General features: G+C 38.2%; 1 protein-coding gene across 2 annotated transcripts in view; it reads left to right on the forward strand.

The window, feature by feature from the left end:
• Positions 1–322: 322 nt before the first annotated feature.
• LOC106153852 (sex peptide receptor-like) overlaps positions 323–15,709 on the forward strand; it is a 72,768-nt gene continuing 57,381 nt past the window's right edge. For both annotated transcript variants that reach the window (XM_087018170.1, XM_087018171.1), the window contains exon 1: positions 323–558. The gene's annotated coding sequence lies outside the window, so the exon portion shown is untranslated. The remainder of the gene's footprint in view (positions 559–15,709) is intronic.

Raw genomic sequence — 15,709 nt, forward strand, 5'->3', positions numbered from 1 at the left:
TATTTTGATAGTGCTCATTTAATTGTGCTCATTGAATTATACAAAATCTTCGCCTTCAGTTACGTTGTCTAGGCAAGAGCGACGTCAAGATCCTGACAGAAAATGTCCATTATGCATGCATTCGTGGAAAGTTGATATCCAACGCGTATATGTAAGATGAATTGAGCGAGGTCACATGTTAATTCTAAACTACAGTGTAATTTACACGTGCATTTCGATGAATGTGTCAAACAAATAAGCTTCCAGCGTCATGCCCGCGAAAGACTTTTTATGAGTACGATTGATTATTTGAATAAGATTACGATATTTACAATTACCAGTTACTTAGTTTACCGCCCTTTCTAAATTCCCTTCGAGATTCCAGTCACTGGCTATGATAAAGCTAGGAACCTCGGCTCTTTCAATGTTTTGCCAAAAACACGTTTTGAGACCGCCCCTTTCATTGAATCAAGGTTCCTTATAACCAGTCGCGCTATCGACGAGCTTTCACAGCGGAAGTTCAGACCGAAGACGACGCCACGGGCTGCAACACCATTGCAAGAGACAGATATTGCAAAGGTATGTTTTGAATATCTAGTTGAGTTATTAAGTTTGGATTCCAGAAGTACCCGTGATTAATTTATTAAACCGATCGTAATGACAGCGGTATTGAACGGCAATCCACATCACACTTACGATGTAATATGTTACACTGTATCTTCAAGTGATGATGCATATCTTGATGCAATTCTTTGCTTCAGCACGGCAGTTGCGTGCATAGAATTGCATGATCTCGGCCTTAATACGGTGAAGTAACAACGGTATGGAGAACCCTGCGTGTATCACAAGGCGCCAGGGCTGCAGGCTACTAGAACCTTTCTAGACACGATATTGTTGTATAAAAAAAAAAAAAAAAAACGTGTGGGCCGACTCAAATTTTTGGAATTTCTTCTGCTTGCCTGAGCCTGATTTAAAGGTCAGACATGTGAATCATTATGATTTATTTCTGTCTAGATATTAAAACCAAAATTAGACAGGACAGTGTCTTCTGTTTGACTCGTTCTCAGCATGGCATTGAATAAAAACTTGAGATTGAGCTGAGATTACTATTAATAAAGGGGTACCTGGCAGTATTGTCCTTGCATATATCCAAAAGCAAGAAGTACTTTCATAGAACAATCACGCTGCCAGTATTGTACAAATCAAATACGTTGTGGGCGAAAATTCAATCCTACTCCTATCGACGCGTTAAGGGGTTTTCTTAGTAATGCAGTTTCAATAAAATATTCTACAAAGGCAGATATAAAAGCCTAGTCCATATCTGATGATACTCAGCTGCAACATCAAGAACTCTGTAATATCCTTTTCACAAATGGGAACCTGTATCTCAGATCTTGGAGACTGGATGGTTAAGAATAAACTGATGATCAATGATAAGATAACGGAATCCATGGTCATCATGCACACAGCCTCAAAAAAAAAAAAATAATAATAAAAAAATAAAAAAATAAAATAAAATAAAAAATAAATAAATAAATAGAAAAAAAATAAAAAAGCCTTAGCATTTAGATTGATAAAAGTATGGTGAAATGTTTCCTCTAATGCTAAACATCTAGGTGTATATGTGGACATCTCCCTGTGGACAGACAAACACACATCTCAGACAACACACGTTTCTTAGTCGTGCGTGTTAACAACAAAAACATAACGTTATTGCGAAACCATCTCAGTGGCTCCTCCACTGATGCTATCAGAAATGCTTGTGTCACATCTAGATTGGACTACTGTTATTCTCTTCTCGACGGATGTACATGTATATGCATTCAAACTATCGCTGCTCGTGTCCTTACCCACATAACTGGTGACAGTCACATCACGCCTGTCCTTAAACAACTTCAGTGGTCGCTCATAAGAGCACGGGTTCTCTTTAAACTTTTACTTTATGTCCGCGCTGCATTTTCCAACTTAGCTCAACCATATTTATATAAAACAGGCTCCCTCTGCTACATGCATCTCATTCTAACGCCATGTAATGCCAGTCCATTTATTCAAGGTAGCAGCAACAGACGCACTTCCACTTTCCCTGAGGTTTTAAAAAAGGAGCTGAAGATGTATCATTTTACGGATTTTCCGGCTTTCATTCGTAAGGAAAGCACTTACTGTTAATTTTATATATAACAATGTTTAACTTGTATTTCTCATTGTTACAACTATTGAAAATATTTGGATTTAACGCTCTTAACTTATTATAATTAACGTTTCTACATGCATTAATCTAAAAATTCGTCTTTGTACAATTTGATACAAGGTTCTATTAAGTTTAATGAGACAGTAAATTATTTTTCAAAGCAATGTAGTGTAGAAAATCGTTGTATGTCTAATTAAAAGATGGTTCTTAAACCGCGGTCAACACTGCCTCACTTGGTATCTTCGTCATTTTTTTTCTTCAAAACGAGAGATTTGATGTCTTGAATTTGGAACCAAACTTGCAATTTCTCAAAGCAACAAACGTATGTACAGCTAAAAGGACGCATGGAACGCCCCCCCCCCCCCCCAACCGACGACTCGGCCCTTGGATCATTCGAACCGACATGTGCATGTAAGACAGTTCACATCTTTTAAAGCTTTAATATTCGCAACATACATTTTATGAATCCAATAAGAGATCAAAATTATATGAAACTAGAAAGACTCCGTGGTGCCTCATCGGGGCAACGGATGAGTCAAAATAAAGTTATTACGATACCGAAAGGTCACTTCTAGGCAAGCTAAACTGTTTACTGTAATTCCATCTATAAATTGATAATACGCTAATAAATAATGCCAAATTTGAAGCGGTCTACGTCCGGCCTAAATTGCATTAAGTATGAGCTGAGTTATGTTGAAAATTGGTATATTAAGGCAATTTTGAAAACCGAACTCTTCCTGGTTGCCTGCAATTTGCTCTTTATTTAATTACCCGCACTAAGAACGGCAAATCGCGATAAAGAGGGGATGAAGACAGCAAAGGCGAAACACCATGAAATCAATTGCCTCAAGTGCTTGAAAAGCACTATAAGGACCGGAGATGCATCAGGCTTTTTAGAAGTTTTTTGCAATGATTTTTCTTTCAATACAAATATTTTGGAGAGGGACTCTGGTAGACATCAAAGGCCTAAGAAAAGGATATTAGGGAATGGAACGTTGGCGTTATATAAGTTTTCTGCAAATGATGCCATGCTGTTTTGATACTTCTGGTTCTCCTCCAAATGTTGTTGGACTGTTAGATGAAAGTGAGGTGGATTTGCAAGGAAGGTAAGGTGTCGTGTGTCAGATGAACTGATGACTCCAGATCTATGATTTCGTCTAAATTAACATCATGAGTTGGCAACAACGTTAGCTTTTCGGCAAGTTTAACTTCTAGGTTTAGCATACGTCACGAAGATACTAAACCGTCGCCCATTTTAATTTCTACCAAACTGTTTTATTTATTTATTTAACTATTTCCTCTTTAGAAGGATGGTTACTGCATCCAAAAAACGTTTAAGAGTGACAGAGATTAAGGTAATGACAGTCCCTAGAAGTCCACGTCTGTTGTTTATTAGACTTCGCGCGTGCGATCTATTTGTTATTATTTTATTGTAATAGGACGTAGATGTCACGTGCATCCACACTGAGCCTTAAATTTGATTCTCATTTCACCTTTTTCAAATGACCTGTCATTTTCCCACAGCTGAATATGGTATAAACAATGTAAAAAGTACCCTTCAAACTAAATTCATGGAGGTCACTGGACCCGACCTTTAACTGTTCGTTTTTAAAAGAATTTCACGAGTAAGAACTCGAAGACACGGGGACAAGCGAGTGTGAATACTTTTGATTTTTTTGCATGAAAAAATGAACCTACTCAAACCGTATTGGTTCGAATTTTACCAAAATATATTCCCTGTTCTGTCAACGTACTCTCTCTTGACAGTATTGAGCACTGTGGGTCCTTTAATCATTTTGTTTTAATTATTTACTAGAGAGATGCACTTAAGGTATTGTCAACGCTACACTGCGCATTGATCAACGTTTTTTTTTTATTGTGCACAATGGTAAAAGGTTGGTTAAAATTCCTTCACAAATGCTTTTCAATAAAGAATATTCTCAATTTATCTAAACAAAAGATCAACAGATAATAGTTACTTGATTGCAGTGGTATACAACCAAGAGATAGGCGAATATGACCTTTTTCTCATCTTTGTCTGTCATACGTACTGAAAACAATGCGTAGGAGATATGGACGCACGTCATCTGTCAAGAAATATAAAAATATATACAAAACAGTGAAATTTCACATACGGTTTTATAGTATAATTGAATCCAAAGTTCATAGCACCAGAGGAACAAAATTAACATGGATAAATATAATAGTTTTAATATCTTGAAAAAATTTGTAAAAATCATTTCTGAAAGAATAAAGAAGGTTTCCGTTGTATTTGAAATTGTTTTGGTCCTTTTTCGTGATTGACTTTGACATTTCGGCATGACCTTGACCTCAGATGACTTTCAAACTATTTTCAAATGAATTACAATGCCATTGAACATTAGAAATGATGTCTCTCACAAGTCTTTAAGTTACCCAGTTTCCATGATATGACCACTTAAACACACTCCCCTATGCATTGGCGGCGTTTTTGGATTTTGGCACTTTGCCATGGGCGGATTCCGGTGGGAAATTATCTGGGTCATACACTGTATTGGCCCATTAATGGACCGAACTCAGTTGAGAAACCTTTGTCAACATTTTCCAGCCTCAGTGGGGAAATTTCGTCCGTTTGCTGTGCTAAATACTAAATTATAGTGTTATTGAATTATCTGTGCGTTCGGACCAGATTCCAAAAAAGGTGGTTGATCTGCTGAAAATGTCTCAGTGCAAACGCACACAGCATAGCAGACTAAACTTCAAATAAAGCAGTCAACAAGTCGAACAAATTATTATACAGAACATTTGATGCCCGGATGTCATTCAGCAATTAAAGTCGGGACAGCCTAAGATCTGTTTGAAGGTAGCGGGGTGTGAACAGACCAAACAATCCGCTGCAGAATACAGAATACAGACCTCTGCGGTTAAGGGGCATCGTGACGGGAGGGGCTCAAGTTATTAAACGTACCAGAGGTAATAATCGCTGGTGTTATTGTCGGGGCTCTAAGTTAGTGGATTTGGTAAAAGTCCTGAGAGCCCTTGTAAAGTTTGGTTTAGCTAAATGCCATGTCTAAGCAGAAGTTATGAGTATATGGTACCTACCGCATACGTGCTAAATTTTTTTGCTTAGTAGCCTGTAGACTGTTTTTTATACGCCTTTTAGCAACAAACAAGTTTACCAGCAACACAATCGGCTTTCGCGGTATAACGGTGCGTTGATACATCCAACTGTATAAAATTCATGTCGATAGTGACTAAAGTATCACTCCAAAAGTTCACTAATCGCCACTAACAGAAATGTAGATCACCATCTCTGCTTTCGATCTCCTTTCATGTACTCTTGTCACATGCTTTAATGCCCATAGACCCGTTTCATAAAAGGTCTCAACTTGAGAGTTTGGTTGTTTTAAATTTCCTTACAAAATCTCTCATCTTATTTGTCCCTAAACAAAACGGCATTAGTATAATATTTTTTCTATCGTCCTCGACAGGTTTTGGTTACTTATCGATCTTCAGCATATTGGGCTTCTTACTCAATAAAACACTTAAATGTACGTATATTTCATTTTCAATCTCAAAGCCTAGGTAAATTCTTACGTGTATCCATTGCAATTCACATTGCTGGAAATTGTAATTACTGGACTGGGAATGTGATCTTTCATGCTTAACGGATGAAACGTTATTTTTTACTTGTTAACAAAATGTTAAGGGCTTAATCAAAACATTAGCAATAAAATATCCAGCACAAACGGTCCATTTACTGCTATGAATTGTACATTGATTGTACAAAGACGTAAGACGACTGCGACACGCTTAGTTCTTGGATTAGGCGACGGAGATAAAAGTTTATGCTGAGAAATAACAATGGGTAGATCAGTGGCAAAAGACCCTTATAATTGATTGATGAAGCTGTGATAGACAGCGGAATACAGTCACAGTCAGCAGAGACAAATCGAATTCATTGTCTTTATTTACGCAATCGACGTTTATCAGAGAGCTAAGGTAGACAAAAGGCGGAGCGACGCGCTCTCTTAGGAATCGAAGCATGATAAATGCCTCAAAGAAAAATTACACAGGCGTGATACTTATTTTCTCCCCAAGGCTTTATTTTGTTTCCGTAATGTGTGAGTACATGATATTTTCATCCCCTGTAAGTCGGGCGTCCGTTTGAGGTAATGTCACTGTAAGGTAATGGTTTGCTACAATGTTCAGTTGCGTACATGCAGATGTGCGTCTGTCAAAATCAACCGATCTCTGTATCCGATCTTGGATAGCTAGAACTATGTAATAAATCTTGCAAAGAGAGAGAGAGAGAGAGAGAGTGTGTACATGTATGATCCAGTGCTTGCACGTGATAACCCCATGGCTTCTGTCCCAATATGATTAGCATATTATTGTGCAATTTCATTAGATAACTAAGATAACTAAACGTGTCAATGTAACTTTTTATAACACATTTCCGGGATAACTCATGACAGCAAAGCGATTAGACAAAGGTGAAACCAATAAAGAGCAAAAAGTAAGTGCAGGGGCGTAACCAGACCTTTAACAATTGTACGCACAGATTTTTAAATTACAGCATGTAAGGGCCGTAGCCTGAGCAAAATGCCAGGTAAGGGCAGTAAGCGGACACGAGGGGAAAATTTTTAAAAACTGTATGTAAAATACTGCATTCTGGTGCATTTTAACTTTTATTTATTGCTCAATCAGAAGTCAGAAATTGTGGGTTCATTTTGCCATAAGTACAGTCATTTTTTCAACACAACACGCCAATTGGACTTCATTTCCTAAGGGAGGGTGAGCATTTTGGCATGAACTGAGTTGGCTAAAAACAGTACACCTTTGTAAACAGATTGTTGAATGATTGTCTTGTGGCCATGAGTGCATTTTCTCACAGAATTGAATCCAACTTTGCAATTATTTTGTTACCTCTGCGATTATTAGTAATATTTTTTTGCACCTCAAATCCCAAGGGGGCAGCTGCCCCCCCCCCCCCCATTAATAATAAAATCATCATTTAGTCAGAAATATTCTCGCAATTAAAAAAATTTCAATATTCTTATTACCCAGAACGGTATATTTATTTAAAAGGAGGTTAGCTTCTCATATGTGGAACCCCCTTCGAAAAATCCTGGATCCACCTCCGAGTTGAACTAACATACGGTTTCATTCACCTTACATGTGGATGCATGGCTCCCAAAACAAACCAATTGTACGACACGACAGGGCTCTGATAGATCTAAGTTTAATTATTTGTTTGTAAAAATTGCCCATGTCACCCTGTTAGTTTGGAGGGGTAAGCTGGGTCAAGTCCGTGTCAAAATTCTTTGACTTTTTGCAGAGAAATTCTTCCTTTGTTTCTCTAGCTCTTTCTTAAACCTGGTGTCCAGATTTTATCTAGTGCCCCCAGGGTTGCGGGGTCGAGCTGCTCTTTGAAAATAACACTCAGGCAGATTTTTACCTGAGATAAATATCGCTAGTGAGATCGAATGCGCTTGATATTCTCAAGAAAGATTGTACAGAAGAGTTGAGGGCCACTGAACCCTCCAATTAAGAGGTAAAGAAAGTTTCAGTTAGATGGACGATTAAGATAGGACTCGTTAAGGTTACAGGCATTGTAAACCTCAGCTTGCAAGAGGGGGGGGGGGGGGGTCAGGGTGCCTATACAATTGATACAGAGGATTTGTACATACAGGTGTCTTTAATAAGCAGAGAATTTTCTTTAATATTCCGTGAAAAATACACTAAATTTATATAAAATAATATCATGGCCAAAAAATTGTACGCACAGTGCATCCGTGCGTATGCCTAGTTACGCCCCTGAAGTGTACAGTATTTGTCAAAGAGGAAAATAAAGGTGATATTTCCCAGGGAAATAACAACAAGAGAATGGAGGGACAACATCAAGTACACATTAATCGGATATTGATTTGACCAAGGTCAATTATTTTTCGTGGACTTTACCCCAGTGTCCAGGGAGATAGCACGGTAGTTGATTTCCCACATCTAGTTAACTTCTGGAACTTAACACGTCTTACATATTGATTATTCATTGACTTCAGCTTTTATTTCGTTAACATTAGAGGCCCATGGTGCAATGGTTAACCGGTCAGCAGCTACTGTAATGATTCTGATTGCCGTTTTGTGCTTATTTCATACAAATGTGCATCATGAGTAGCAAGAGTCTAGCAATCACAGTGGCTAAACATTTACCAATTTCAATGTCACGTTATAAAATGTGCACTTACAGATTAGCGAAACACTAGTCAGTTTTCGGCATGTTTTGCCTCCAGATAGATAATTTTAATTAAAAATTCGGCATTGATACACTGGTACCCCTGCTAGATACCCCTGAAAGTAATAAGTATGTTTTTTTGGTATTGCATGTCAAATTTACATTTTTCTTTTATTGATTAATAAAGTGAAATTCAACATTACGAATGGATACGCAGATGTGCTTTAAGATATTGTGTGATGTAATTAAACGATGCTAATTACCGTTTTTATAACATAGAAATCAGCATTTATTAGATACAAGGCGGCACTACCACACTAGCGTGCATTATACGCATTAGTTAAAGCTGCAGATATCATAATTCACAGAGGCTTTTTATGTTATGAGATATTTTCATGTAACCAATACAAACATCATACGCAATACACGTAGTATTCTCGTCCTTGGAAAAAAAACGTTAATTTTATTTTGTGGAGGTTCTCACGTTTATCTATTGATTATTCATTGACTAAGGCTTTTATTTCATTAAACTTGAGGTCCGTGGTGGAATGGTTAACCAGTTAGCAGCTTCTGTGATTGCCTGTTTGTGATTACCCCACATGCATGCGTACATCATGAGTAGCAAGATTCAAACAATCACAGAGAGAAAAAATTTGCCAATTTCAAATGCACGCTAATTGTACTTCCAGGTAATGTGGGCGTGTTTTCTATCTTGGGCTTAATAAGAACCAGCATTGTTTTAGATATACAGTATGTATGCTTTTAAGTCTTGCGTGATACATTTACATTTTTCTTCTTATTGATTACTTAAGTGAACTTCAACATTACGCAATGGATACGCAGGTGTGCTTTAGGATATTGTGTGATGTAATTAAGCAAAGCTAATTACCGTTTTTTTAATATCATAGAGGACACCATTCATTTGATTTAAGGCGACACTGCCACAAGAGCACGTTGAGTATTAGCTTAAATTGCAAAAATGATAGATTCAAAGACACTTGTTATATTATAAATATTTTTATGAAGCAAATAATTGTACTAACATCATGCGTAATGCATCAAGGATGCTGAACTTCCGATTCAAAATTACGTTGAGTTCCATACTTCTGACTTTTGGGATGGGAGTTTAACCCCCACCCTCCCTACCCGTACGTCAGGTATTCTCGTCTTTTTAATGTATTGACTCCTGTTATTTGGAAGTTTTGATTTATTTAAATAATTTTAATTTTAATTTTAATAATTTTAAAAAATATGGGCAATTTAATCGTATTCTGGACACTAAGGTACAGGTGGTATGAATTATAGCGTTTAACCCATAGCCAACTGTAGAGAACAGAAATTGTCACAGTTGTCACCTAAGTGCCGGACGGCGTTAAATGAAGCGAGCCCCGCTCTCATATCTGGTGTGATTGGTAACGCAGTCAACCACGTTGAATACGGGATGTTTTTTCTAACCTCTTCAGACTGCCTCCTTGGTCCCAACACTCCTCTTTGTATGTCGTGCACTAACGCGTCCTTCCTGTCAAATGAGTTGCTAGAGTTTTTAAGATGTGTGAATACGACCGAACCACATGTGTCTTCCTAGCTTGGCCGCCATTCGACCTTGCTGTATCCTGCTTTTAAGATATTGTTTTATTTCACCAACATATGATTCAGTTTTTAAGTACCCTTTCATTTCACACCATACACGACACGGGAGTTCTTACCCTTGGGCGTAAAGTCTATAACATCCACCAACCGGTTCCTTTGAGTGTTACACGGCTAGAAATAGGTAGGTAGAAATACCAAACTGTCGAAATGGAAATATCTATCTCTCAGAAAAAAGCCTTCAACTTAAGGTATGCAGACATATATCCTCGAGACATCAGTGTTGTTTTGCTTTTCTGACTATGGAAGATAGACAAAAAGTCGAAGTTCATCCCATATGTACCATAGTGTCTATGACATTCGGTGATTCACTTTTCCATTCCTTCATTGTTTGAAACTGAAACTGGATTAATCAAAATGTGCAGTTCATGAGGTACATGTAACTTTTAACCTTGTGCAGTTTCGGTTTTTGAGAAAGTTTTTCCTTGTATTGATGACTGAAATTGGCTGAATGGAACTTAATGTGATATAACTGAACGCAATATGGAAATCAAATGATATCGAAATTAATATCTTTAGAACGGCAATCGTGACCTTTTTTTCTATGGGTTTATTTGTTGGACACTGACACAGATAGTGAGTAAGCAGCTGGTCACAGATAACAAGATAAGTAAGAATTTCATCTGATCAGAAACCACTTGCCAGGTGAAGGCCTATGCCAAAAGGCACAACAGCTGTAAAATGTAGAAGTTCCTGATTCATGATCAGTGGTCACTGCTGCGGATCAGTGGTCACTGCTGAGATTTAGTGGTCACTGCTAAGCATCAGTGGTCACCGCTGAGATTCAGTGGTCACTGCTGAGATTCAGTGGTCACTGCTAAGCATCAGTGGCCACTGCTGAGATTCAGTGGTCACTGCTGTATTTAGTGGTCACTGCTGAGGATCAGTGGTCACTGATGAGATTCAGTGGTCACTGCTGAGATGTAGTGGTCACTGCTGAGATTCAGTGGTCACTACTGAGATTCAGTGGTCACTGCTGTGAATTAATAGTTACTGCTGAGCATCAGTGGTCACTGCCGTGAATGAATAGTTATTGCTGAGAGTCAGTGGTCACTGCTAAGCATCAGTGGCCACTGCTGAGATACAGAAGTCACTGCTGTATTTTGTGGTCACTGCTGAGGATCAGTGGTCACTCTTGAGATTCAGTGGTCACTGCTGAGATTCAGTGGTCACTGCTGAGGATCAGTGGTCACTGCTGAGTTTCAGTGGTCACTGCTGTGATTTAGTGGTCACTGCTGAGCAGCAGTGGTCACTGCTGAGGTTAGTGGCCACTGCTGAGATTCAGTGTTCACTGCTGAGGATCAGTGGTCACTGCTAAGCATCAGTGGTCACTGCTGAGATTCAGTGGTCACTGCTGTGAATTAATAGTTACTGCTGAGCATCAGTGGTCACTGCTGTGAATTAATAGTTACTGCTGAGATTCAGTGGTCACTGCTGTGAATTAATGGTCACTGCTGAGCAGCAGTGGTCACTCTTGAGATTCGGTGGTCACTGCTGTGATTTAGTGGTCACTGCTGAGCATCAGTGGTCACTGCTGAGCAATAGCGGTCACTACTGAGATTCAGTGGTCACTGCTGTGAATTAATAGTTACTGCTGAGCATCAGTGGTCACTGCTGTGAATTAATAGTTACTGCTGAGATTCAGTGGTCACTGCTGTGAATTAATGGTCACTGCTGAGCAGCAGTGGTCACTCTTGAGATTCGGTGGTCACTGCTGAGATCCAGTGGTCACTGCTGAAGATCAGTCGTCACTGCTGAGATTCGGTGGTCACTGCTGTGATTCAGTGGTCACTGCTGAGCATCAGTGGTCACTGCTGAGGTCAGTGGTCACTGCTGAGATTCAGTGTTCACTGCTGAGGATCAGTGGTCACTGCTGAGATTCAGTGGTGACTGCTTAGGATCAGTGGTCACTGTTAAGGATCAGTGGTAATGGCTGATATACAGTATTTACTGCTGAGGATCAGCGTTCACTGCTGAGGACCAGTGTTCACTGCTGAGGATCAGTGGTCACAGTGGTCACTGCTGGACAAACCAGAGTCATGTCACACACAACTTAATCTTGTGAGAACCTACTGGAGGTTATTTGACAGAGGAATGCACAGTCCCGTTAAGATTGGCACGTGGTGTACAAAGAAACATACGAGCCTCCAACTGCAGTCGACTTATAAGTAGAGGTGCTGATATATTTTATACATAATATTCGGAAAGTTTCTATAAGCAGTGCCATAGGGTTTTATTGCACCAGTGCTTACCTACCTGGCTGATTCTTACAAAGATATAATAAGTCTTGACACCTGCATGCATGATACAGCGTGGGCTAACTTAAAACCTCAATTAAAAACAGGAGGAATCAACTGGTACAGAGTAAATAATCCTACAATGAACGACGTTAATTTCCATGTAAATTTGAGCTTGAGATTAAATTTGGACAGTAATGATTTGCAGGCACTAGGGCGCAAATTAAATCATCAATAACAGATTATATAGCGAGCTTTAAATCGAAAGTATATAATCATATTAGGGACTAAATTGGCATTGCTGTATTCATGAACAATGTCTCCATGGACAAATGGTCGTTACAAAACTAATCGAGCAATAAAAACACGTAGGCACTGATTATATGCAGAACAAGTGTTTTGATTTAGGAAGCAGGGATGCCTTACAGTTTTTGTGGCGCAAGTCGTATAAAGCAACCAGTATTTGTCTGTCTTCCCGTATAAGAGCATGGCAAGGTCTCAGCAGATGCACTTAATGAGACTAATCTGCGTGTTTTAATCATAAAGCATTGCAGAGATGCATTTCAACACTTTTCTTAAACTGCAGACTCGAAAAAGTTTCCTTCGGTTATATTTTTATGTACGTGTCAAACACACATGTGATTTGTAAAAGGTTTTTCATTTTTAAAGACAACACATATTTTAAGTTAAAAAAGAAAGCCTGCTGATTTTTCATTAAAATAGGTTTTCGGCAAATAAATGAAGAAAAATCATTACCATTATTTGAATCATTTAGGACCGTACACTGTTTTTTTCTTGCAATGAGACTTGCCTGGTGCTAAAATTCATTTTGTAAACATGTTATGAGGAGTGGTGATGCTGAAAATGCACTGGCAAAACGTGCGTCTTGGTGCATGTACATGTATGTGCTTTAGGCTTAATTGGCAAGGTGTCAGAGAATACATTTCAGTTGTCAATAAGATAAACAGAAAAAACCTCACAGTTAAACACATGCATACTTTTAACCCCTCTTAAGCTGCTTTCACGAGAGTGGCAAGAGACGAGATGATTAACACGGTTGTTTACCATTGAAGGATAGAAGCTATTGACAGGGGAAGATTTAAAGTGCCGTTTTACAATTAATCCATGACACTTAATATCGATTCTTTGAGCTTTTTCCAAAGTTCACTGTATATGATGTGACATTTTGGGATTTCAGATGTTTTCTACTTGTTTGAAGTGAATTTAAAGGCAACGATTTTGTGTAAGGCCAATTTCATATTAACATTTGGCCACAGGGGAACAATTTTCCTATTATCTGTCTGTCGACGTATCGACGTATGTAAATGAGACTTGTCACCAACACTCTCATTATTGACGTTAGGTATTTGGTAACATTCAAATCCAATTTTTATAACACCTAACGTATTCAAAGATGGAACGTTTGTTGTAATTGACTTGTTTGATACTGTTCTTTACCGATTTATATAAAAAAGTTATCCGTGCTGTTATGTATACTTGGTTACGTTGATTGGACATGCGATGTATGTTTGATAAACGGTCCCGTGTAGAATGATTAAAATATGACACTGCTAAATTGTTAAATTTTAAATTGTTTTTGCTCAGCTTACAAAACATTTTGCAATGTTGTATTGTAAAATGTAATTTTAAATGCATGACACAATGTGTCACGCTTCGACATGTGTTCTATTTGCATGTTTGACAGGCGTGTGGAAGCCCAGGGCAGTTTATCATTAATGTTTCATTTTTTCATGCTGTGCAAACGTGCCTTTGGTATATATTATCAAATGAAATTGCAAGCTTTTTAAAAAGCTTTTTTTATGGTGGTATGGCCTCTGTTATGTTGTAACATAAACAGAGGCCATACCACCATAAAAAAAGCTTATAAAAAAGTGTAAAGTACACGCTGTCAGGAATTCTCGTGCTGCTGTTGGTTCGGCATAACAACTGTTAGGCATTAATTCATTTATTAATATTTTGGAAAAATCTTTTCATTACCTTCGACGTACGATATTTTATGTCATATGTGATAGTACTTAAGGGTACATAGTAACCGAACATCGGACGAGCGTGGATTCCCAGTAACACATATAAACAACTTCAAATAGTTTTTTAAATCACTCAAATAAAGTCAACTAGCCTAAGGACAAACTGAATATATCACTCTATCAGCCATTAAACAGCTTTAGACTGCCCCTTTCTTTAAATTTTTGGTCAGAAATTTAACCTACTTTTCGTGACCTACTTCTCTGCCCCATATACACAGCATAGAAAGCTAGAAGAAAAATCCGTTCAAATATCATGTTTCGGGTGATACTAAGCAATGTCTTTTGGTAATTCTCTTAGTTGTACTATTTGATACTATATGCTGGCATTTGGTTGGTTTTTGTGGCAAAAAATGACTTCATATGCATCTTTAAAGAAAATTACAACAACAAAAACGTGACAAAGGGTGCCTTTTAAACTACAGCACAAACAATTCAAAGGTAAAGTTAAGGAATTAAAAGGCAGACAAAATGCAAGCAACTGGCTCTTTGGTTGCTTTCGGTAAGTGTTAGCTATGTGCTTTACATGTTTGATCCCACGACGCGACCATATGTATGAATGTTAAATCATCTAACAATGATGCACAATGTTGGATGTGTTTCGGAATTCGCTTTCCTTTATGATAATATACTACTATTTTTAAAGACAACACATATTTTAAGTTAAAAAAGAAAGCCTGTTGATTTTTCATTAAAGCATGTTTACTCTACAACTGTATCCATTTCTGAATTATGGCAAGTCAGCTGTTCTTTCATCTTTTACAGAATAAATACAATATTGATCACTTAAAAAATCACTTTCAGTTTCCCGGTTGAAAATGGCATTTGCCAAACCGTTGGGCCTGTGGAACATCAAGTGGTGTCTAAAACTTGTATAATGAGCCCGTAAGTCTCGAGTTCAGACGATAAGCGTATTAGTTGTCTTGACATGTGACCGAACCAAGCTAAAATAATAGTTGAGTGTTTTTATTAATGCCATATCCAAGGCGACCGACAGGTGCATTTGCTGTTTTGCATAGTGGGCATTTGTTATACAGATATAACCATGGGCAGTATTATGACATAAATTGAAAATTAATGCATGCAAAGCCGTTGGCGGGGGTTCACTAGGGCAGTTTCCCACCCCCACACCCACCCACAAGATTTTTGAAAAAGAAGATTTTTGTTGATTTCTATGAAGCATCTAGATGAGTGCTGTGCCACAGGTGGTTTAAGTCACCTGTTTGCATGTGCTGCATTGTTGGCCTTCGGCAGCTCATCCTCCAGGCGTTTTATTCAGCCTACGTCCCAGCTGTGAGTTCCACAGCAAGATTTAGCATAAACAAATGTCTTAAAACCACAACATGATCAAATGAATGCGTAGGCACTGACGCCGTTATGATGCGAGGTTACCATGATC

Source organism: Lingula anatina, chromosome 7 (assembly GCF_051362555.1).
Source record: "Lingula anatina isolate TDL-2025a chromosome 7, LinAna3.0, whole genome shotgun sequence".
Classification (NCBI taxonomy): domain Eukaryota; kingdom Metazoa; phylum Brachiopoda; class Lingulata; order Lingulida; family Lingulidae; genus Lingula; species Lingula anatina.